A 25,992-nucleotide genomic window follows, 5' to 3' on the forward strand; every position below is an offset into this window, starting at 1 on the left:
CACTGCTTTGTAGTTCTGTACGGAGATTGGGGTTGATTTACTAAAACTGGAGAGTGCTAAATCTGGTGCAGCTGTCCATGGTAGCCAATCGGCTTCTAACTTCAATTAAAGGGGTTGTAAAGGTAAAACATTTTTCCCTAAATAGCTTCCTTTACCTTAGTGCAGTCCTCCTTCACTTACCTCATCCTTCCATTTTGCTTTTAAATGTCCTTATTTCTTCTGAGAAATCCTCACTTCCTGTTCTTCTGTCTGTAACTCACCACAGTAATGCGAGGCTTTCTCCCTGGTGTGGAGTGTCGTGCTTGCCTCCTCCCTTGGACTACAGGACAGGGCTGGACTGGGACAGAAATTTGGCCCTGGACTTCATCCAGACTGGCCCACTTTGACAGGTCTCTCCCATGGCGGCTGGACAACTCCCGCACCCCCCCTGGCCACCCAAGCCCCCTCTCCCCCTTCACTAGCCACTAGCCGTTCTACTTTATTAGAGTAGAATGGCTGGTACTGGTACTCTTATAGGCAGTACCAGTGGGGAAGCTAGACAGTATTTCACCCATGGCAAAGAATCAGTTTGGTGCCCCCTTTATGGGACAAGATTAGGCAGAAGTGAGAAACTCCCAGGCCATAGCTGTTGAGTCAGCTGTCTGTCCCCTCCCCCCATGCTCCTCTGTCGTCCCCCATGCTCCTCTGTCGTCCCCCCTGCTCCTCTGGTCCTCCACCTGCTTCTTTGTTCCCCCCAGGTGAGCGCTGCGGGGTGGGAGAGACAGAGGAGCGGAGGGGGGCGGCAATCCGCTGTCACTGAAGCTGGCCCACTGAGCCATCGGCCCACCGGGAAACTCCCTGTAGTCCCAATGGCCAGTCCATCCCTGCTACAGGAGAGTCAGGACGCCCACTAGCACACAGCTTCTTTCTCTATCTGCAACGTAGAGAGCGTCCTGACTCTCCTGTAGTCCAAGGGAGGGGGCGAGCACGACACTCCACACCAGGGAGAAAGCCTCGCATTACTGTGTGGAGTTACAGACAGAACAGGAAGTGAGGATTTCTCAGAAGAAATAAGGACATTTAAAAGCAAAATGGAAGGATGAGGTAAGTGAAGGAGGACTGCACTAAGGTAAAGGAAGCTATTTAGTAGGGTTGTCCCGATACCGATACTAGTATCGGTATCGGGACCGATACCAAGCATTTGCCCAAGTACTTGTACTCGGGCAAATGCTCCCGATGCTTCACCCGATACTTGTACTGTCGGCGGTGATCAGTGCGTGGGGAAGTTACAAGCACCGATCACCGCTGATTTTAAAGCAGCTGAAAGCCGCCGTGTATCCCGAGTATGCGGCCGTGTGTATCCCGGGTATGCCGCCGTGTGTATGCCGTGTATGCCGCCATGTGTATCCCGTGTATGCCGCCGTGTGTATCCCGTGTATGCCGCTGTGTGTATCCCGTGTATGCCGCTGTGTGTATCCCGTGTATGCCGCCGTGTGTATGCCGTGTATGCCGCCATGTGTATCCCGTGTATGCCGCCGTGTGTATCCCGTGTATGCCAGCGTGTGTAACCCATGTATGCTGCCGTGTTTCTCTCCCCTTCGGTGCTCCTCCACCACCCCCTGGAAATGTCAGGATGGAGAGCGGGGTAGGAGCCGATAAATCCGGCTCCTTACTGCTCCGAATGGACAGAGTCAGTGATCACTGACTCGGTCCATTCACATAACTGAAACATTGTAACCTGTGTTTACAAATGTTTCAGTTTATGAATGAAGAGAAGACGCTGTCTTCACTCCATTGATTTTCAACGCAGCTGATGCTGCTGAGAAAGGGACAGGGGAACATGTGTCCCTAGTCCCTTTCTCTGTCTCAAAGGGAAGATGTTAGAGGTCTGTTAAGACCCCTGATATCTCACCAAAGCCCCCCCAACAGGGCTGAAAAAAATTAAGAATAAAAAAACAAAAGAATAAAAAAAATGATTGTAGAAAATTAAAAAATGAAAGAAAAAACACACTGACACGGTCCACCCCCCCCCCCCTTCCCCCTTTTAAAAAAGAAAGCATTATAAATAAAAAAAATGTAAAAAAAATGAAAAACAAATTGTTAAAGATAAAAAAAAAAACATACTGACACATGTGCCGCTGTCACATGAGATTAAAAAAAAGTATCGGTATTCGGAATCGGCGAGTACTTGAAAAAAAGTATCGGTACTTGTACTCGGTCTTAAAAAAGTGGTATCGGGACAACCCTACTATTTAGGAAAAAAAATATGTACCTTTACAACCCCTTTAAAGTGATTGTTAGGCTCCATACACACTGGAGCTCGTAAACGGAACTTTTTTGGAGTTTGGGCCTTAAAAAAAAAGCCTGTAAACTCCACTCTATGTTATCCTATGTGTCCATGCATACTTGGACAATTTTTGGACGATTATCAGCAGTGGAGTTTATGGGCTGTTTTCTGAATGCCCTAAAATCGCATTCAGGAGTCGTTTTTCTGGCCAAAAAAAAGTCAAACGCTCATAAACGTTGATAAACATCGATAAACGCTCAAAAACGTAGCTTACCAGCGTTTAACGTTTTTGATCCTTTGAAAAAAAGGATCAATAGACGCCAAATGTAGGACTCGGCTCCGCCCCCCCCGGCGCCCGCGTCATTGGATTTGATTGACAGCAGTGGGAGCCAATGGCTGCACCACTATCAGTCTTTCCAATCAAGAGCCAGGACCCCGTGGAGAGAAGGACGGCGTGCCAGGTGTTTTTTCACCTTAATGCATAGGACACATTAGACCCCTTTCACACTGAGGGTGTATTGCAGGCGCTATAGGGTTAAAAATATAGCCTGCAATCCGCCCTCAAACAGCTGCTCCATTGTCTCCAGTGCTAAAACCTCGAGGGCTTTCACACTGGAGTGCTGCACTAGTAGGACCGTTCAAGAAGTCCTACTAGCCGCATCTTTGGAGTGGTGAAGGAGCGGTGGGTTTACCGCTCTTCCACCGCTTCTGCCCATTGAAATCATTGGGACAGCACGGCTATACCGCCCGCAATGCGCTGCTTCAGCATCTTTGCTTGCACATGATTGGATGATGAAAGTCAACAGAGCTTCTGCTCATTTACTAAGCTCTGGAGCAGCCGTTCCACCACATCCCAAAGGTGCTCTATTGAGATCTGGTGAGTGTGGAGGCCATTGAAATACAGTGACCTCATTGTCAAGTTCAAGAAACCAGTGGTGAGATGATTGGAGCTTTGTGACCTGGTGTATTATCCTGCTGGAAGGAGCCATCAGAAGATGGGGACACTATAGTCAGGGCAGCCATCAGGAATTATGGGGCCCCTTACACAGCTTCAGGCATTGGCATTGAAATTGAGAAGCGGGGGGGGGGGGGCTTTACAAAAAAAAAGAAGAAATAAAGGAAAATATATATAAAAAAAAGGGGGTAGCCATCCGGGGCCCTGAGGACCTCTGGGCCCTTTAATAAAAAATAAATAAATATATATATAAATATATATATATATATATTTATACATATATATATATACAAATTATTATTATTTATTTATAAAAAGAAATTACAAAAAAGGGGGGTTGCCATCCGGGACCTCTGAGCCCTTTAATAATAATAAAAAAAAAAAAAAACCTCTGGGCCCTTTAATAAAAATAAATAAAAAATATATATATATATAAAAAAAAAAAAAACATTTATAAAAAAAAGGGGGGTTGCCATCCAGGTCCCTGGGGACATCTGGGCCATTTAATATATATATATATATATATTGAAAAAGAAATAAAATAATATAAAAAATATATATTTTTATAAAAAAAGGGGGGTTGCCATCCGGGGCCCTGGGCCCTTTAATAATAACAATACTAATAAATATATATACATATACACACACATATATATATATATATATATATATATATATATATATATATATATATATAATGTATAAAATAAATAAAAAAAATATTTTTTTTATAAAAAAAAAGGAGGGTTGTCATCCGGGGCCCTGGGGATCTCTGGCCCCCTGTACCCCTAAAAAAAATTGTCCCTTTAATTAAAAATATATAAAAAACATTTTTTTTTTATAAAAAATAAATAAATAAATGGGGAGTTGCCATATTGGGCCCTGTGGGCCTCCGGGCCCCTTACAGGTGTACTGCCTGTACCCCCCTGATGGCGGCCCTGACTGTAGTCATTAAGGGATGGGCATGGTCAGCATGGTTGGTCAGGTAGGCCGTGGTGCTTTAACAATGCTGAATTTGGACAATAATGCTTTCCACTCATATACAAGTGTCCATCTATATCTCGTCTCCACCAACAAGCGTTTTTACTGTTTTATCACATAAGTGTATTCCATCGGGGGTCTTCATAAATAGTCACATGGTCACATTGTTTCCTATGGTCCGGTTGTTGAACTTGAACACAAGGGTGAGTGATAACTGAGACTCAAGATGAAAGAAAGCAGTTGTGATTTTGATGCCAGGCCTGATTATTTCTGATTTGAGGTGAGCAGGTATTTCCCCTGCTGTTAGGAGTCCATGCAACACAAGAGGAAGGATCTATGACTGAACACTTGGTGGAAGACGAGATATAGATGGACACTTGTATACGAATGGAAAGGGTTATTTTTCAGATTTTTGTGCAACTATCAATATTTGAGAGAGTGACACTAGAATTTGTTAATATATATTTGTTGCGCTGCACTATGAACGTATAAAGTAAAAGCAAACGCGCTTCATCAGACCAGGTCACTTTCTTCCATTGCTCCATGGTCCAGTTCTGGTGCTCACCTTGTAGGTACATTTGGCTGTGGACACGGGTCAGCATGGACACCCTGACTGGTCTGCAGCTACACAGCCCCCATACACAACAAACTGCGATGCCCATTTTACTACTTTCAACATATCAACTTCAGAGACAACATGTTTACTTGCTGTCTAATATATGCCACGACTTTCAGATGTGACTGTAATGAAATAACCAATGTTATTCACTTTACCGGTCAGTAGGCATAAAGTTATGTCTGATCGTATGTATGATATAGCATTATATAGGACGCCATGTACAAACAAGAAGTTTTGTAAAATGCCAATAACTCACACACGCCATACTTTCCCTTTAGACCCCTTTCACACTGACAGTTTGTTTTAGCAGCACTTTAGCTGTGTTTTCGCTGTGCTTTTTCGGCCGCTAGCGGGGCATTTTTAACCACTTGCCGACTGCTGCACGCTGATATACGTTGGCAGAATGGCAGCGGTAGGCAAATGGATGTACCTGTCTGTCCCCTTTAAGAATGCGTGCGGCGAGCACGCATCCGCCGCACTCCTCGTGACCATGGGACCTGCGGACTCAATGTCCTCCGGTGTCGCACGATCGGATCACAGAGAGGCAGAGCAGGGGGATGCCTGTGTAAACAAGGCATTTCCCTGTTCTGCCTAGTGACAGGACACTGATCGTCTGCTCCCTGTGATCGGGAGCAGTGATCAGTGTTGTGCCGCAGTAAGCCCGGCCACCACACAGTTAGAAACACTCCCTAGGACACACTTAACCACTTCCTCGCCCCCTAGTGGCTAACCCTCTCCCTGGCAGTCACATTTAAACAGTAATCAGTGCATTTTTATAGCACTGATCGCTGTATAAATGTGAATGTTCCCAAAATAGCATCAAAAGCGTCCGATGTGTCCACCATAATGTCGCAGTCACGATAAAAATATAGCCGCCATTAATAGTAAAAAAAAAAATATTAATAAAAATGCCATAAAACTGCCCCCTATTTTGTAGACACAAGGGCCCGAATTCACAAAGCACTTACGCCGACGTATCCCCAGATAAGCCGTGTAAGTGCAAATATGTGCCGTTATATCTGTGCGCCAGAATCAGAAACTAAGATACGCCTGAAAATAGGCTTTATCCGACCGACGTAACTTGCCTACGCCGGCGTAGAGTGTGCGCATATTTACGCTGGACGTATTTGGTGCTCCCATTGATTTTCTATTCACATATGCAAATGAGGGAGATACGCCGATTCACGAACGTCCGTCCGTCCAACGCAGTGCGCGTAAAGTTATACATCCGGCGTAAAGTTATGCCCCATAAAGGAGGTGTAACTCAGCAGCATCCATGCAAAGGGAACACAATCCGACGTATTTTACGTAGTTTACCTAGGACGTGAATATGACTAGGCGTAGGTTAAGTTCACGTCGTAGGCAGTGATCGGACGTATCTTAGGGAGTAGTTCCGACGTGATTCTGAGCATGCGCACTGGGATGCGTCCATGGGACGGCGCATGCGCCGTTCGTTATTTGTATCTGTCTGGTGCTCGGCCCATCATTTGCATGGGGTCACGCCTCATTTGCATGGCTCACACCCACTTCCACATACGCTGGCTTGCGCCTAGGAAACCCATCGCAGATTTGGCAGCACTGGCTTTGTGAATCCAGTGCTTGCCTCTCTGCGCTGGGTCCGCGTAGCGTAAAGAAGATATGCTACGGTGGCATAAATATGCGCTGCTGTTTGTGAATACGCGCCATCGAATCAATAAATGCTTATTGCAATTTTTTTTTTATTTTAACAAAAATATGTAGAAGAATACGTATCTGCCTAAACTGAGGAAAAATTCGTTATTTTATATATTTTTGGGGGATATTTATTATAGCAAAAAGTAAAAAATATTGCATTTTTTTTTTCAAAATTGTCGCTCTAGCTTTGTTTATATTGCAAAAAATAAAAACCGATCAAATACCACCAAAAGAAAGCTCTATTTGTGGGAAAAAAAGGACGCCAATTTTGTTTGGGAGCCACGTCGCACGACCACTCAATCGTCAGTTAAAGCGACGCAGTGCCGAATCGCAAAAAAAAATTACCCGGTCATTGGGCAGCCATATCCTCTGGGCCTAAAGTGGTTAACCCCAAAAAAGGCTTAAAAAAGAAAATCCCATTTTGCAACGCTTTTAAGGAGCTTTTGAGGTGCTGCCCATGCATTGCAATGGACAGGGCGTTTTGGGAGAGCTAAATGCAGCCCACCCCAAAGACGCTGCATGCAGGACTTTTGGTAATGGCCCGCAAGCGCACCGCCCAAGTGTGAAAAGCCACACTGGAATGAATGGGAGGCGGTTTTCAGGCACTAAGCAGAGGCTATTTCAAGTGCTCAAGCGCCTGAAAACCGTCCCAGTGTGAAAGGGGTCTTAAGGAGAATATGATTGGTTGGCGCTGAGCCACTATCAATAACATTCTGTCATTCCTGGTTTACGCTTCTCCTTGTATATAATATGCTCCGTAGCAGCTGCTGGCTTCAATCTAAACAATCTTGATTATTCGAAATATTTTCCCAGGGTGGGCGTCGCGTGTTGTGTATATAAGAGAGAGAGCGAGGAAAGGGTTAACTTTTATGGTAGTGTTGCGGCAGATGACTGATTTTCCGCAGCGTTTCTGGATTTAAAGGGACCCTGGCCTAAAAAAGAAAATGTTCATCGCTGTTTGTGAAAACAGGTCAGCATATTGTGTAGTTTGTGGCAGTGTAGGTCAGCAGAGGAATGCACTTATACACACATTCCTACTTACTATAGACAATCATGGCTGCTAAACACAGCTTTACAACTATTTTTGGTAAATTTTATTTCTTTATCATTTTCAAGATTATGAGTGAGTGAACAACTTGTAAAGCGCAACACATGCGAACTGAATCGCCTCTGGGCGCTGTTTCCATTCAAGATTCTGAAAACGGATTTGTTTTTATTAAGGGCTCGTTCACACTAGCCTGCACAGACCAGTGCGTTCTCGGGGTGAGTTGAACTGAGGAGTGAACTGATACTTGCAGGCCCCTCCGCAGGCTTGGCCGAACTTTAGGGAAAATCAATTTAGCCAATGAGTGTTGTTTCCCCTGAGATAGACATCACCTACAGCTCTGCACTTTGCTCCTTCATTGATACAAACTTACGTGGTAAGGCCTCATGCACATGGGCATAAAAACTTTGCTGTTACAGGTGTGCAGCATATTTTTTAATGCCTTTATAAAACACCATTCTATGTTGGCCTATGTGTCCATGTGCATCACGCTTTCAGATCAGTAACCGCTTCAATACCGGGCACTTGTACCCCCTTCTTGCTGCCCAGGCCAATTTTCAGCTATGAACGCTGTCACACTTTGAATGACAATTGCGCGGTCATGCAATGCTGTACCCAAATTAAATTTTTGTCTTTTTTTTACACATAGAGAGCTTTCTTTTGGTAGTATTTTTTTTACTAAAAAACAAAGACAATGATGAGGTGGCACTTATGAGCACTGATGAGTCAGCACTGAAGGGCACTGATTAGGTAACACTGCTAAGCCGCACTGATGGGCATTGATATGCAGCACTGATGAGCACTGATAGGTGGCACTAATGGGCACTGAAAGGTGTCACTGAAAGGCAGCACTGACTGGCATCACTGATGGGCACAGATTGTTGCTGCTATTGGGCTCAGATTAGTGTCGCTGATGGGCACAGTTTGATGTCGCTGATGTGCTCAGATTAGTGTCACTGATGGGCTCAGATTAGTGTCGCTGATGGGCACAGATTGGTGCCACTAATGGGCTCAGATTTGTGTCACCGATGGGCACAGGGTGGTGTCACTGATGGGCTCAGATTAGTGTCACTGATGGGCACAGATTGGTGTCACTGACGGGCTCAGATTAGTGTCACTGATGGGCACAGATTGGTGTCACTGATGGGTTCAGATTAGTGTCACTGATGGGCACAGATTGGTGCCACTAATGGGCTCAGATTGGTGTCACTGATGGACACAGATTGGTGTCGCTGATGAGCTCAGATTAGTGTCGCTGATGAGCTCAGATTAGTGTCGCTGATGGGCACAGATTGGTGTCACTGATGGACAGAGATTGGTGTCGCTGATAAGCTCAGATTAGTGTCGCTGATGGGCACAGATTGGTGTCACTAATGGGCTCAGATTAGTGTCACTGATGGGCACAGATTGATGCCGCTAATGGGCTCAGATTGGTGTCACTAATGGGCTCTGATTAGTGTCGCTGATGGGCACAGATTGGTGTCGCTGATGGGCTCAGATTGGTGTCGCTGATGGGCACAGATTGCCATCACAGATGGTCACTGACTGGCATCACTGTTGGGGCTGCACTGTAATCAGGGCACTGATGACCAATACTCTGATTACCTGTACAGGTGAGGCGAGGAGAGCCGATTACCGGCATTTCCATGTTTACATGTGATCTGCTGTGATTGGACACAGCCAATCACATGGGTAAAGAGTCGCGTCATCGCTGCGCTGAGACTGCGCGACAACATATGTATGACATCATCCCAGAACGAGAGAGGATCCCGCTTGCCATCATTTTACTATACAGCGGGCGGTAGGTGGTAAACTGCAGTTTTTTAGGGGCATAAAAAAAAGCGCACCAAAGCTGCGATCACAGAAGAGCTTATGAGCATAATTTACATACATATAATAAATGTGCGCATTTTTTACATTGATATCTCTGCCAGCTCCTGGCAATAAGATCCAGCCTAGTTAGGAGTATTTTAATATATGTGCATGAGGCCTTAAAGCGGAGGTTTCATCAAAAATATAAATTTCTTTATATTGTACCTTAGACCTTAAAAAGAAAAAAAAGATTTTTTTTTTTACTCACCTCGAAATGCCTGTTGCTATGCGGTCCCACGAAATCTGCCTTTCTATTCACCGAGGATCCTGACGTCAGTTCCCTCGGCTCCTCTCGCCGCTAATGCTCCTGGGAAATAAAGTGCACGTGACCCGGTCCGAAGCTCCGTGAATGCGGCCGCGGGACCCACAGATCCGATCGCCACTGGAGTCCCGCGATCGGTCCCCGGAGCTGAAGAACGAGGAGAGGTGTGTGTAAACACAGCTTCCCCGTTCTTCACTGTGGCACTGTCATTGATCGTCTGTTCCCTGATATAGGGAAACATGATCAATGATGTCACACGTCCAGCCCCGCCCCCTACAGTTAGAAACACATATGAGGTCACACTTAACCCCTTCAGCACTCCCTAGTGGTTAACTCCCAAACTGCAATTGTCATTTTCACAGTAAACAATGCATTTTTATAGCATTTTTTGCTGTGAAAATGACAATGGTCCCAAAAATGTGTCAAAATTGTCCGATGTGTCCGCCATAATGTCGCGGTCACAAAAAAAATCGCTGAGCGCCGCCATTAGTAGTAAAAAAAAAATTATTAATAAAAATGCAATAAAACTATCCCCTATTTTGTAAACACTATACATTTTGCGCAAACCAATCGATAAACGCTTATTGCAATTTTTTTTTTATACCAAAAATAGGTAGAGGAATACGCATCGGCCTAAATTGAGGAAAAATAATTTTTTTTATATATTTTTGGGGGATATTTATTATAGCAAGAAGGAAAAAATATTACATTTTTTCAAAATTGTCGCTCTATTTTTGTTTATAGCGCAAAAAATAAAAACCACAGAGGTGATCAAATACCACCAAAAGAAAGCTCTATTTGTGGGGAAAAAAGGACGCCAATTTTGTTTGGGAGCCACTTCGCACGACCGCGCAATTGTCAGTTAAAGCGACGCAGTGCCGAGTCGCAAAAACTGTCCGGGTCCTTTACCTGCCTAAAGGTCCGGGGCTTAAGTGGTTAAGGAACAAACTTTTATTGGAGAGGTAAATGTATTTAGGTGGCTTTTGGTATTGTGACACTTGGGAGAGCTTGGGTTCATAGGTTTCCAGTGCCAAGAATTAAATACTGTACTTTTCTGTCTTTTTTTTTTTCTTTACCTATCGCCTCCATGACAGGGTGTGCAAATATGTTTTGCAGATCTGCGTGCATGTGTAAATACCATTTGCAGGCCGGTGTGTTTATATACACGTGTGTAATGCCATTGAGTCAGGAAGCAGCATGGCCTCGGCGAGTGTTAAAATTTCACAGCCACTGGAATGGAGTTTGACTTGTCTCTTGCCCGCAGGATATGATTAACTAAGAAAGGGGCTGGGTGGTGTAAAAAGCGTGTAACCTAAGCTGGCCTCGGTTAGCCATTAAGCACCTCAATGGCATTCATTTTCCACAAGGCAAACAAACAATAACTTTGCAGGGTGGGGAGAAAAATGTGACATGGGGGTCAGGACGTCCTCTATTTATGCTGCAGAAAAACATTTTCGTTTTTTTTTTTCTCTCACAAGCTTTTAGTATTGTGGTTTTGTCAGCTGAAAGTGTTGAAATGAATTATTGTCTCTACAAAGGCATTTTAGGGCTGGGCAGACCCCAGAAGCGAGCAAATAAAGGTCTGCAATTGATGGCGCCATTTTCGGCACTTGTTGTTGTAGTCAGGGACAGTCTGTGTTCCTTGATGTCATTTAAGGCAAAGTCGCAGACATTCTTGTTAACCCAATTTTCAACCTCCCTTGCTGCACTCAACCAATTCTCTGTCAGAGCCCTCGTAAAATACTCGGTACTTCTGGATATCGGTTGACTGAATTACCTACTTTCTTTAAAGCGGGAGTTCACCCATTTATTTAATTTTTGCCCTTTTCCCCTTAGATTCCTGCTCGTTTGGTCTAGGGGAATCGGCTATTTGTTTTAAAATATGAGCAGTACTTACCCGTTTTCGAGATGCATCTTCTCCGTCGCTTCCGGGTATGGGTCTTCGGGAGCGGGCGTTCCTTCTTGATTGACAGTCTTCCGAGAGGCTTCCGACGGTCGCATCCATCGCGTCACTCGTAGCCGAAAGAAGCCGAATGTCGGTGCGGCTCTATACTGCGCCTGCGCACCGACGTTCGGCTTCTTTCGGAAAATTGTGACGCGATGGATGCGACCGTCGGAAGCCTCTCAGAAGACTGTCAATCAAGAAGGAACGCCCATTCCCGCAGCCCATACCCGGAAGCGGCGGAGAGGATGCATCTCGTAAACGGTAAGTACGGATCATATTTTAAAACAAATAGCCGATTCCCCTAGAGAAAACGAGCATCCATCTAAGGGGAAAATGTGCTCTCTAAGGGTGAACCTCCGCTTTAATGTGAGGAGATGTGTATTGTAGGATCTCTAGACTTATGAGTGCACTACAATCATTGGTCCAAAATCGAAAACTTTGTGGAGGCAACTTTCCGTCAACAGGGGTATCACATAGGGACCCTGGAGAAATCTATATAGCAGCCTTTCTTAAAGGGGTTGTAAAGGTTTGTTTTTTTATTTTCTAAATAGGTTCCTTTAAGCTAGCGCATTGTTGGTTCACTTACCTTTTCCGCCGATTTCCCTTCTAAATGTTTTTTTTCTTTGTCTGAATTTCTCACTTCCTTTTTCTCCTCAGTAAAGCCTCGTACACACGACTGAGGAACTCGACGGGCGAAAAAAATTGTTTTCGGCCCCGTACACACGACCGAGTTTCTCGGCAGAATTCAGCCAGAAACTCGGTCGGAGCTGGATTCTGCCGAGAAACTCGGTCGTGTGTACACTTTTCAGCAAGGAACCCGTCAAGGAACTCGTCGGGCCGAAAAGAGAACGTGTTCTCTATTTTCTCGTTAGTCAATGGGAAAAGTCGGCCCGCCGAGTTCCTCGGCGGCTTCCACACTGAACTCGACGAGGAACTCGATGTGTTTGGCACGTCGAGTTCCTCGGTCGTGTGTACGGGGCCTTCTTCCTCGTCGAGTTCCTTGTTACGCTGTCGAGGAACTCGACAAGGCAAGTTTCTCCATTCCCGTCGAGGAAAAAGAAGACATGCTCTCTTTTTGGCTCGACGGGATCCTTGACAGTTTCCTCGTCGAAAAATGTACACACGACCGGTTTCCTCGGCAAAGAAAAAATCCCAGCAAGTTCTTGCTGGTTTTTGCCGAGAAACTCGGTCGTGTGTACGAGGCCTAAGCTTGCCCCCATCATCCATGGGGGTTAGTCAGCCAGAACAGCTTACTGAAAAGCTTACTGAGGAGGAATAGGAAGTGAGAAATTCAGACAAAGAAAACAAAGAAAAAAAAACATTTAGAAGGGAATTTGAAGGAAAAGGTAAGTGAACCAACAATGCACTAGCTTAAAGCGGAGCTCCACCTGATTTTAAACATGAGCTTAATCATACTGCTGAGTGTTAAGGATGAGCCGAACACCCCCCTGTTCGGTTCGCATCAGAACTAGCGAACACACCTAACGTTTGTGTGAACTTTTGAACCCTGTTAAAGTCTATGGGACTCGAACATTTGAAATCTAAAGTGTTAATTTTAAAGGCTAATATGCAAGTTATTGTCCTAAAAAGTGTTTGGGGACCTGGGTCCTGTCCCAGGAAACATGTATCAATGCAAAAAAAAGTTTTAAAAACGTCCGTTTTTTCGGGAGCAGTGAATTTAATAATGCTAAAAGTGAAACAATAAATGTGTAATATTACTTTAAATTTCGTACCTGGGAGGGGTGTAAAGTTAGCATGTGAAATAGCGCACGTTTCCCGTACATAGAACTGTCCCTGCACAAAGTGTCATTTCTGAAAGAAAAAAAGGCATTTAAAACCGGCTTTGCGGCTATAATGAATTGTCGGCTCTGGCAATTCAGAGATGATCATTCATAAGATTTTTTAAAAAAAAACATGGGGGTCCCCCCAAATTCCATTAACAGGCCCTTCAGGTCTGATATGGATATTAAGGGGAACCCCGCCGTCAATTTAAAAAAAAAAATGACGTGGGGTTCCCCCCAAATATCCATATCAGACCCTTCAGGTCTGGTGTGGATTTTTAAGGGGAACTCCACCCCAAATAAAAAAAAATGGCGTGGAGTTCCCCCAAAAATCCACACCAGACCCTTATCCGAGCACGTTAACCTGGCCGGCCGCAGAAAAGAGGGGGGGACAGAGTGCGGCCCCCCCTCTCCTGAACCGAACCAGGCCACATGCCCTCAACATGGGGAGGATGTCCCCATGTTGATGGGGATAAGGGCCTCATCCCCACAACCCTTGCCTGGTGGTTGTGGGGGTCTGCGGGCGGGGGGCTTATCAGAATCTGGAAGACCCCTTTAACAAAGGGGACCCCCAGATCCTGGGCCCCCCTATGTGAATTGGTAATGGGGTACACTGTACCTCTACCATTTCACGAAGGAAGTGTAAATAGTTAAAAAAAAACACACAGACACCGTAGAAAAAATTCCTTTATTAATAAATAAATAAAAAAATCCAGCGATGTGAATCCACTCTCGATGCGGCTCCCTGCTCCAACGTTGTCTTCTATCCAGCGACGGGTGATCAGCGGTCCGGTCCAGCGATGAGAAGATCCATCCGTCCAGAGCGCAGCAGGCGTGCTCCACTCTCCGCTGGACACAGCCCAGCGGAAAAAATGCGCTGGAGCTTTGACATTTCTTATATAGGGGAAGCGTTCACCCGTCACGTGACCCCGCCCCCTCTGACGTACCCTCGTACGTCACTGGGAAAGACCGGGCTTTACACCCCCCCTAGGTACGAAATTGAAAGTAATATTACACTTTTATTGTTTCACTTTTGGCATTATTAAATTCACTGCTCCTGAAAAAACGGCCGTTTTTAAAACTTTTTTTTGCATTGATACATGTTTCCTGGGACAGGACCCAGGTCCCCAAACACTTTTTAGGACAATAAATTGCATATTAGCCTTTAAAATTAACACTTTAGATTTCTCCCATAGACTTTAACAGGGTGTTCCGCGGCTTTTCGAATTTGCCGCGAACACCCCTAATTGTTCGTTGTTCGCCGAAAAGGCGAACAGGCAATGTTCGAGTCGAACATGAGTTCGACTTGAACTTGAAGCTCATCCCTACTGAGTGTAACACAAGTTAAAACGGATGTTTTTTTTTTTTTTTCAATCTGTACAGTACCTTACTGTAGCCACTGTCACTTCCCGTACCCACAGTGTGTCCTGGGAGCTTCTGTCATAGCTCCCATTATTCATTGCGGAGCCTTGATATGAAATATCGCGTGACTTCATAAACCGGAAGTGACTCGAGACATAAACAAACTAAGGAGGGCGTTTCAAAAGACACCAATAGTTTAAACACACAGATCCACGTCCTTGTCTGTGTAACCGCCGATCGCGGGTGCCTGGCGGACATTGCGGCCGCCAGGCACGCGCATTGGCATCTCAGTGATGCGGCAGGCACACGCCCCCCAGTGGCTGGAGGCCGGAGGTCGTATAGACGGCCTCCCGGCAATTGGGATCCACACTGCGGCCGTACAAAGTCGTACGGCGGGCAGCAAGTGGTTAACTGAAGCAACTTTACAGGAAGAGAAAATTGTTTACTCAGGTAAACCCCTCCCACAGAGCTGATTATTCTGTGATTGGCCACAGCCAAAGCCGCCTGTCCTGGAGGAAACTTTAAAGCCTCGTACACACGACTGAGAAACTTGATGGGCGAAACACATTGTTTTCCTCGTCAAGTTCCTTGTCAGGCTGTTGAAGAACTCGACAAGCCAATTTTCTCCATTCCCATCAAGGAAATAGAGAACTTGCTCTCTTTTTGGCTCGTCGAGTTTCTCGACAGTTTCCTCGACGAAAATGTACACACGACCGGTTTCCTCGGCAAAAAAATATCTCCCAGCAAGTTTCTTGCTGTTTTTTGCAGAGAAACTCGGTCGTGTGTACGAGGCCTCAGTCGCGTTTTAAGTTGCTGAAGTCGCCTTGGAAAGTCGCGTTGCCCCTGTGTGAACCAGCACAGAGGGTGTCACTGAGCCCCCCTCCTCCCCCAAATACAAAGGTTAGTGGGTGGGAGGTAGGAGTGCTGAAAAATGTTTTTTGGTTTTCCAGCAAACTTCCCACAATGTCTAATTTCTAAATGTGGTTTCAATGCCACAATCTAGTGACCTATATTTTATCATGCCTCGTGCTCCCAGGAGATGAATAAGACTAAACTTGGTATTATTCTTATGTTTATTCTCCTCATGTTGTATGACTAACTAGCCTTCTGTATCGTATAACTTTCTCATGTTTGATGTCAGATTGTTCGGGGTTCTCTTCTAAATTCTGTTCTTATTATTTATGTCATTTTATCAGTTCAGTATGTATGAAATATGTTTACATGTTGGCTCTGCAATGAGAAATGCCCAAGTAAGAATGTTAATTCCCCCTAATCACCTGCTAAACTATTTACAACTGCCATAAGCCAGCTCTGCTAATGGAAGTTAGACACCGAGATATAGAATGGTAACTTTACGAAGGCTTCGCAAAGCCTAATTATATATCTCTAGGCTTTGCGGACAATGCAGGCCAGAAAGTGTTTATTCCGCTTGATGCTTAAGAAATAGCTTGCTTAAAGCGGTAGTTCCCCCTCAAAAAAAATTCTAACAATACATTCAGAAGACTGATTACACTGCGGGTAGGCTGGTCTTTTTTTTTTTTTTTCATACATACCTCGATATCACTGTTTCATCCCTCGGCTTCCGGGTATGATTCTTGTGGGCCTGGGCGTTCCTAGTTGATTGACGTTCCTCCGACCGACGCATACTTGACGTCACGACTTTTCGAAAGAAGCCGAACGTCGCTGCGCAGGCGCCGTATAGAGCCGACTCTATACGGCGCCTGCGCAATGATGTTCGGCTTTTTTCGGAAAGTCATGACGCGAACGTCAATCAACTAGGTCCAGCAAGAATCATACCCGGAAGCCGAGGGATGAAACGGCGATAACGAGGTATGTACGAAAAAAAAAAAACCCAGCCTACCCGCAGTGTAATCAGTCTTCTGAATGTATTGTTAGAATTTTTTTTTAGGGGGAACCTCCACTTAAGCCCTGGACCATTTTGTTGCTAAAGGACCTTGCCCCTTTTTTGCGATTCGGCACTGCGTCGCTTTAACTGACAATTGCGCGGTCGTGCGACGTGGCTCCCAAACAAAATTGACGTCCTTTCTTTCCCACAAATAGAGCTTTCTTTTGGTGGTATTTGATCACCTTTGCGTTTTTTATTTTTTGCGCTATAAACAAAAATAGAGCGACAATTTGGAAAAAAAATGAATATTTTTTACTTTTTGCTATAATAAATATCCCCAAAAATATCTAAAAAAAACATTTTCTTTCCTCAGGCCGATACGTATTCTTCTACATATTTTTTGTTAAAAAAATCGCAATAAGCGTTTATTGATTGGTTTGCACAAAAGTTTTAGCGTTTACAAAATAGGGGGTATTTTTATGGCATTTTTATTAATATTTTTTTTTTTTACTAGTAATGGCGGCGATCAGCGATTTTTTCGGTACTGCGACATTATGGCGGACACTTCGGACACTTTTGACACATTTTTGGGACTATTGGCATTTTTATAGCGATCAGTGCTATAAAAATGCACTGGATTACTATAACAATTCCACTGGCAGTGAAGGGGTTAACACTAGGGGGCGGGGAAGGGGTTAAGTATGTTCCCTGGGTGTGTTCTAACTGTAGGGGGGTGGACTGACATAGGGAAATTACTGATCTTCTGTTCATACATTGTATGAACAGAAGATCAGCATTTCTCTCCCTGACGATCCCGGTCCTTGCTCTGTAACGAGCGACCGTGTGTGCCCGGCGGCGATCGCACGCGCCCCTTTTGGCTGCTGGGCGAGGTGACGTATAGCGATGTGCTCTCGCCCAGCAGAGCCGACCTGCCGCCATATAACAGTTATACGGCGGCTGGTCGGCAAGCAGTTAAACTTACCTCTCCCCGTTCTTCAGCTCTGTGACCCGATCGCGAGACACCGGCAGCGATCTAGTCCCGTGGGCGAGGTCACGAAGCTCACGACCGGGTCGCGAACGATCCACCGGCGGCGCGCATGCGACCCATGACTGTGCTCTTAATGGGGACGTACCTGTACGTGCTTATGCCCAGCCATGCCACTCTGCCAACGTATATCGTCGTTAGGCGGCCCTTAAGCGGTTAATAGGTTTGATAACTTAGGCCCGTGTGAACATGCTGTGATGGGATAGCTGTAATGTGATGTATGATAGGCCACATTAGAAGGCCTTTGGTTATCAATGATCTGCTAAGTAATAACTGGCAAAGCTGATGCTTTGTTGGTTAACTTTTAAAAGCTGGAATTAAGTAGTGTTTGTGTGTTAATGGCATTGGAAGAAACTGAGTCTGAATAATAGAATTTGCATATCTTAAAAGAGAAGTATGGGAATTTTTATAACCATACTTGCCTAGGTGGATGCTGCATCTGTCCCCCGCCGGCTCTAACATCGAGAACCGAGCGATCAAACACCGCCGATTGCTCTGTTCTAACAGCTCCCTGATAGAGCTGCATGATTCTGGGTAAAATGAGAATCGTGCAGCCGAGATTTGTTTTGCTTGGAATAAAGATCACGATTCTCGCAGCGTAAAATCTTTCACATTATACGAAAAAAATTTGGACTAACTTATTTTTTTATTTATTTTTATTCATTAAAGTAATTTTTCCCCAAATTGCATTTGAAAGACAGCTGCGCAAATACAGTGTGACATAAAATATTGCAACAACCACCATTTTATTCTCTAGGGTCTCTACTAAATATATATATATAATATATATATATATATATATATATAAAATGTTTGGGGGGTTCTAAGTAATTTTCTAGCAAAAAAAAAAAAATGATTTTAACTTGAAACCCAACAAATGTTAGAAAAACATATAGGCCCGGATTCACAGACAGCGGCGCACATTTATGCCACCGTAGCGTATCTCCTGTACGCTACGCCGACACAGCGCAGACAGGCAAGCATGGAATTCACAGAGCACTTGCTCCCAAACTGTGCTGGGTTTCCTAGGCATAAGCCGGCGTAGGTGGAAGTGGGCGTGAGCCATGCAAACGAGGCGTTACCCCATGAAATTGATGGGCCGCGCGCCAGACAGATACGTATAACGGACGGCGCATGCGCCGTCCCGTGGACGCATCCCAGTGCGCATGCTCACAAACACGTCGGAACAACTGTCTAAGATACTAAGATACGCCGGATCACTGCCTACGGCGTGAACCTAACCTACGCCTAGTCAGATTTACGTCCGGCTTGAGTTCCCTGGTGCAGACCTTTGCATGTCTGCTGCTGAGTTACACCTGCTTTATGGGGCTTAACTTTACGCCGGACGTACAACTTACGCACACATTGAGTAGCACTGCGTCGGGTGCACTTAGGTTTGTGAATCGCCGTATTTCTCTCATTTGCATATTTGAATGGCTAAACAATGGGAGCGTCCAGCCTAAATGTGCGCCTACTCTACGCCGGCGTAGGCAAGTTACGTCGGCGGGTTGAAGCCAGTTTTTAGGCATATCTTAGTTTGTGGCTCCGGCGCACAGATACGACGGCACATATTTGCACTTACGCGGCGTATCTGGAGATACGTCGGCACAAGTGCTTTGTGAATCCGGGCCTTAGTGTTTAAGTGGTTAAACTTTCCTCATTTACACACAGAAGTGTATTCCTTTGGTGTAAAGGACAAATTGTTACAATGTTTAGACTTAGTTCCACTTCTTAGGCTGCATTAACACCTAGACGTATATACGCCTGAAGCGTGCCGCTCGTGCCGCTGGAGGGGCGAATTTACATTGATGTCTATGAGATGGTTCACATCTCACGCCGAACGCCAAAACGCCGTACGCCTGCCGCCTGAAAACAAGTCCCGGACCCTTTTTTCAGGTGGCTTTCGGCTTTCGGCATAGACATCAATGCAAATGACTTGTAAAAAAAAAAAAAGTTAACAAATCGCGGCAAAATACGCCGCGTACGCCGCGTTACAGTGTGAGTGCAGTCTAAAGAATATTGTGATACTTGGCAGAGTGCCCGGATTTTTTCTTCCTTTCTTTTGATGGCTGTGGCTTCAGCAGAGCAGAGAGATTTCGGGAAATACTTTGTCAAGATCATAACAGGGAAAAAAATTGCGATAATGATTCTTGACGATTAATCGTGCAGCACTATTCCTTGAGAGAGAGGAGCTGGCACCCTACTTGGCAGGGGTGGTGATAGCTTGGAAGTGCCATCTGGAGCCGTACATCATTTCCCTGAGCAGAGAACTGGTAACTCTGCTCTGCCCACTTCAGCCCGCTGTCTGCTGAAATTGTGTCTCAGGCAATTAGAACGAACTGCACTCATGTGATCCAAAGGAGAAGTACAGCAAAACAAGCTTTGGCTGAACTTCTCCTTTAATGATGAATTCCAAGTATGGATATTTTAAATATAGTTACTTTGATCCAGCTTGGACCAGTGTAACTATACAATATTAATATATACAGTATCTCACATTTTTGTAAAAATGTTATCTTTTCATGTGACAACACTGAAGAAATGACACTTTGCTACAATGTAAAGTAGTGAGTCCCCTCAAAATAACTCAACACACAGCCATTAATGTCTAAACCGCTGGCAACAAAAGTGAGTACACCCCTAAGTGAAAATGTCTAAATTGGGCCCAAAGTGTCAATATTTTGTGTGGCCACCATTATTTTCCAGCACTTCCTTAAAGGGGTTGTAAAGCTTTGCGTTTTTTCACCTTAATGCATCCTATGCATTAAGGTGAAAAAACATCCGATGCTTACAGGCCCCCCCCAGCCCCCCGTTTACTTACCTGAGCCCTCGAAAGTCCTGTACTGGCTTCTCGGCCCAGGCTTCTCGGCTCTTTATTGGATGATTGAGAGCAGCGCAGCCATTGGCTCCCGCTGCTGTCAATCAAATCAATGACGCAGCGCACCGGGGGCGGGGCCGAGTGATACAGTCGGTGGCTATGGCCGCCGTCTGTATCACGGGATTATGCCCACAAGCTAACCCCCTTTGGGAGAGCACTTCCTAGAGGGGGGTTAGCTCTTGCGGAAAGGAGCCGAGACAGCCACCAAGGTACCCCAGAAGACGAGGATCGGGGCCACTCTGTCTAAAACGAGCTGCACAGTGGAGGTAAGTATGACATGTTTGTTATTTAAAAACAAAAGCAACCTTTACAACCCCTTTAACCCTCTTGGGCATGGAGTTCACCAGAGCTTCACAGGTTGCCACTGGAGTCCTCTTCCACTCCTCCATGATGACACCTTCTGTTTGAGGATGCCCCACAGATGATCAATAGGGTTTAGGTCTGGAGACATGCTTGGCCAGTCCATCACCTTTACCCTCACTCATGCAGCCCCAGACCATGACACTCCCACCACCATGCCTGACTGTAGGCAAGACACACTTGTCTTTGTATTCCTCACCTGGTTGCTGTGACACATGCTTGACACCATCTGAACCAAATACGTTTATCTTGGTCTCATCAGAACACAGGACATGGTTCCAGTAATCCATGTCTTTATGCGGCGTACACACGATCAGGCTTTTGCCCGGCCAAATCACATCGGAATTCCGACAGAATTCCATCCGAAAAAAATAGAACATATTCTTTATCTAAACTCCGATGGAATTCATCAGAATTTCCGAAGAAAAAACTTAGATGGGGCTACACACGATCGGAAAATTCCGATCGTGTGTACGGGGCATTAGTCTGCTTTTCCTCAGCAAACTGTTTGCGGGTTTTAATGTGCATCATCTTTAGAAGAGGCTTCCTTCTGGGATGACAGCCATGCAGACCAATTTGATGCAGCGTGTGGCGTATGGTCTGAGCACTGACAGACTGACCCCCCACCCCACCTCTGCAGCAATGCTGGCAGCACTCATTTCCCAAAGACAACCTCTGGACATGACGCTGGTCTTGGCCACCGTGCTGCAGCTCAGTTTCAGGGTCTTGGCAATCTTCTTATAGCCTAGGCCATGTAGAGCGACAATTCTTTTTTTCAGATGCTCAGAGAGTTCTTTGCCATGAGGTGCCATGTTGAACTTCCAGTGATCAGTAGGAGAGAGTGAGAGCGATAACACCAAATTTAACACACCTGCTCCCCATTCACACCTGAGACCTTGTAACACTAACGAGTCACATGACACCGGGGAGTGAAAATGGCTAATTGGGCCCAATTTGGACATTTTCACTTAGGGGTGTACTCACTTTTGTTGCCAGCGGTTTAGACATTAATGGCTGTGTGTTGTTATTTTGAGGGGACAGCAAATGTACACTGGTATACAAGCTGTACACTCACTACTTTACATTGTAGCAAAGTGTCATTTCTTCAGTGTTGTCACATGAAAAGATAGAATAATGTATTTACACAAATGTGAGGGGTGTACTCACTTTTGTGAAATACTGTATATACACATTAAGCCACCCTTACTGGAAAGAATCCTTTCCGGTACTTGTTGCAGTATCCTGTTACAGCCACCTTTAGGAATGAAAAGTTACTTGTAAAAACGTTGTTATTTCTGCCTGATGCTTCTGTTGGAGGCTGCCAAGTTTTCATGAGACATTTTTAGCAGAAGAGAAGACATTAGCATTTTGGTGGTAGGAGGGAAGGGATGAGTTGTCGCTGTCTGCTGTCTCTTCATTCCTCCCTCTGGCTGTCTCAGGGTCCTGTACACAGTGCATGATGAGCTGTCTTCTGGTCAACATCGTGATGGAGAGTAGGAGGTCTCCCGCTGCCCGGGGAGCTGGGGGAGAAACCCAGTCCTTATATATAGGCTGGCTAGGGTGGGGGGAAGACTGGATGCCGATGGCCAGTGTATACAACGGATCTATGCAGATTATTTATACCAGGTAAGACAATTCTCTGTTCATTTTGTCTGATGATAATAAGGGAAGCCAGAAGTGTGCTAGCCAGTAACAGCAGCAAATTGTGCAGACTATTTATTGCCAACCCGAACCCCCACAAGCTTTACTTTTACAAATTTAATTTCAGAGGTGACTTTCACAACGGGCACCTGAGATCTGTCACCTACACTATGGCTGGCCATACATTATACAATTTTCTGCTACAGCTTTCCTTTAGATTTACCAAAACCATATGAGATCAAAGCTAAACACTTTCAATTTGTATGCAATCAGGCAGGCCATTTCACTACATGCACTATACTATCAAAAGTATTGGGACGACTAGCTTTACACGCACATGAACTTTAATGGCATTCCAGTCTTGGTCCGAAGGGTTCAATATTGAGTTGGCCCACCCTTTGCAGCTATAACAGCTTCAACTCTTCTGGGAAGGCCGTCCACAAGGTTTAGGAGTGTGTCTATGGGAATGTTTAAGCATTCTTCCAAAAGCGCATTTGTGAGGTCAGCACTAATGTTGGACAAGAAGGCCTGGCTTACAATCTCCGCTTTAATTCATCCCAAAGGTGTTCGGTTTGAGGTCAGGAGCACTCAAGTTCCTCCACCCAAAACTCGCTCATCCATGTCTTTGCTTTGTGCACTGGTCGAAAACATTTGGTGGAGGGGGGATTATGGTGTGGGGTTGTTTTTCAAGGGTTGGGCTTGGCCCCCTAGTTCCAGTGAGGGGAACTCTTATGCCGCTTGGATGTTTTTTCTGACGGAATTCCGCTCAAGCTTGGCTTGCATACACACGGTCACACAAAAGTTCTCTGAACTTTCGTCTGTCAAGAACGTGTGACGTACAACACTACGACGAGCTGAGAAAATGAAGTTCAATGCTTCCGAGCATGCATCGAATTGTTTCCGAGCATGCGTCGGAATTTTGCACGTCGGAATTGCTACAGATGATCAGATTTTCCGGGAAAATTTGAGAACCAGCTCTTAATCTTTTGTTGGCTGAAATTCCGACAGTAAAAATCGGATGAAGCTTACACATGGTTGGAATTTCCGTTCAAAAGCTCACATCTGATTTTTCTTGTCGGAATTTCCGATCGTGTGTACACGGCATTAGGGTGTCAGCATGCCAAGACATTTTGGACAATTTCATACTCTCAGCTATGTGGGAACAGTTTGGGGACGGCCCCTTCCTGTTCCAAGATGATTGCGCACCAGTGCACAAAGCAAGGTCCATAAAGACACGATGAGCGAGTGTGGGATGGAGGAACTTGACTGGTCTGCACAGAGTCCTGATTTCAACCTGATAGAACACCTTTGGGATGAAATAACAATATAACCTCTGGGAAATATGGGCCAGATTCACCAAAGAGATACGACGGCGTATCTCCTGATACGCCGTCGTATCTCTGTTTCTATCTATGCGACTGATTCATAGAATCAGTTAAGCATAGATATCCATAAGATCTGACAGGTGTAATTGTTTTACACTGTCGGATCTTAGGATGCAGTACCGCGGCCGCCGCTGGGGGGAGTTTGCATCGTAAACCAGCGTCGGGTATGCAAATTAGGAGTTACGGCGATTCCCGGCGGATTTTCGCTTTCGCTACGTCGCTGCTAGTCTAGTTTCCCGTCGCAAAGTTAGTCGTCGTTTGACCTGACCTAACTTTACTCAGCAAACGTATTGCTGTTTAAAGTATGGCCGTCGTTCCCGCGTCAAAATTTAAAATTCAACGTCGTTTGCGTAACACGTCCGGGAATACGGAAGTACGCTACGCGCGTCGCCGTTCGAAAAAATGATGTCACGGCGCGCAAAGCACGACGGGAATTGCGAAACTGAGCATGCGCAGTAGGTCCAGCGCGAAAGTGCGCCTAATTTAAATGGCACACGCCCATTTGAATTGACCCGCCTTGCGCCGGAGGCCGCCGGCGTTGTTTTCATCGCAAGTGCTTTGTGAATCAGGCACTTGCAATGAAAACTGCCGCAATTCTACCTGAATCTGGCCCTAAGTGTAGTATATTATAAATCCATAGTACCATCGTCCAAAGAATTAGAGATATAGAACTCTGAGTTATTTGGACCCCAAACCAAAATTCCGGAGAGTAAGGGCAACTGGACTATCTTGGTACAGGTAGAATCAAGTGTAGAAACACATATATAGAAAAATATAAATGAAGTTTTATTAATACACAATCAATAAAAAACATCACTAAATCATATACAGATTAAAAGCATGGCGGTAATCCATACATATCACCAAAATAAAAGTCCCCAAGTGGGGAGAATCACAATGGGGTTGTAGGTCGCAAAAGGCATCTCTAATAATTTCGCGGTCAAATGCCTCTTCGTCAGGAGAATATCTGTAATTTGATGAACAATTTAATCAGAAACTAGACAATTCAACAAGCACAGTCTCCTACATAAAAAACAGCAATCTAATGTACATGGGGAAGAGAGGAGCAGAGCTGCTTTCTCCAGGAAGGGAAAGGATTTTTACATCCCAGCTTTGTTCTAATATAGATTCACGTTAATAGATCTTCGCTGTCTTGGCTTTGTCTCCTTTTTTATAAATTTAGCAGTGGAAGCCTGGAGAGAATAGGAAACATATTCAGTGATGGGATGGTGTCTGTGGAATACATAGTCTATATACTCTGTGATATTTCCATTTTCTCTGCGTTCATTCAGCCTGCCCAGTTGAGGTGCAGCGTGTCCCAGTTCCAGGTACGGTAACTGTTGTGTTACGCTATTTTGGTCTATTTGAAGGGCACCTATCACCTTTAAAGTAAACTTGCAGAGCCGTGAAGTAGTTTGACGCATTTTAGGGTGATCCTACACAGTCCTATTGTGCGCTGATTTGATGACCCGGTTTGGGACAACCCTAGACGGTAGGCCATTCAAGTGTGCATAGGGGTTATATGGTCTCCTGTCAGATTATTATTATACTACTCCTGTGCATTTAGGATGGGGTATTACTGTGTCTAATTAAAGCGGAGTTCCACCCAAAAGTGGACGTTCCGCTTATCTGCCTCCCCCCCCCCCCCCCTCCGGTGCAACATTTGGAGCAGGTACCTGTTTTTGCTGCGGGGAGATCACTCCAAATTTTGAACCCCCTCCTCCTTCCCACACCGCTAGGCAATTCAGAAAGCGTAACACGCTTCACGCACGCACATTAGGGAACCGGTTGTGAAGCCGCAAGGCTTCACTGCCGGTTTGCTCTCACAGGCAATGGCGGCGGAAGCAGCCGATAGCCAATGGAAACAGCAGCCGGGGTGCTGACATTGCTGGATTCCAGGACAGGAAAGTATCCCAATATTAAAAGTCAGCAGCTACAGTATGTGTAGCTGCTGACTTGAATTTTTTTGCTGGGGGGGGGGGGGATCTCCACTTTAAAGCGGGGGTTCACCCTAAAAAAAAATTCTAACATTACATTGAGCTGACTTCTGACACTGACAGTACGCTGATCTTTTT

General features: G+C 45.2%; 1 protein-coding gene across 6 annotated transcripts in view; it reads left to right on the top strand.

Moving 5' to 3' along the window:
* The window catches only part of LOC120936119 (DNA (cytosine-5)-methyltransferase 3A-like), a 337,730-nt gene that overhangs the window by 39,096 nt on the left and 272,642 nt on the right, over positions 1-25,992 (top strand). The window lies entirely within an intron of this gene.

This window comes from Rana temporaria, chromosome 4 (genome assembly GCF_905171775.1).
Source record: "Rana temporaria chromosome 4, aRanTem1.1, whole genome shotgun sequence".
NCBI lineage: Eukaryota > Metazoa > Chordata > Amphibia > Anura > Ranidae > Rana > Rana temporaria.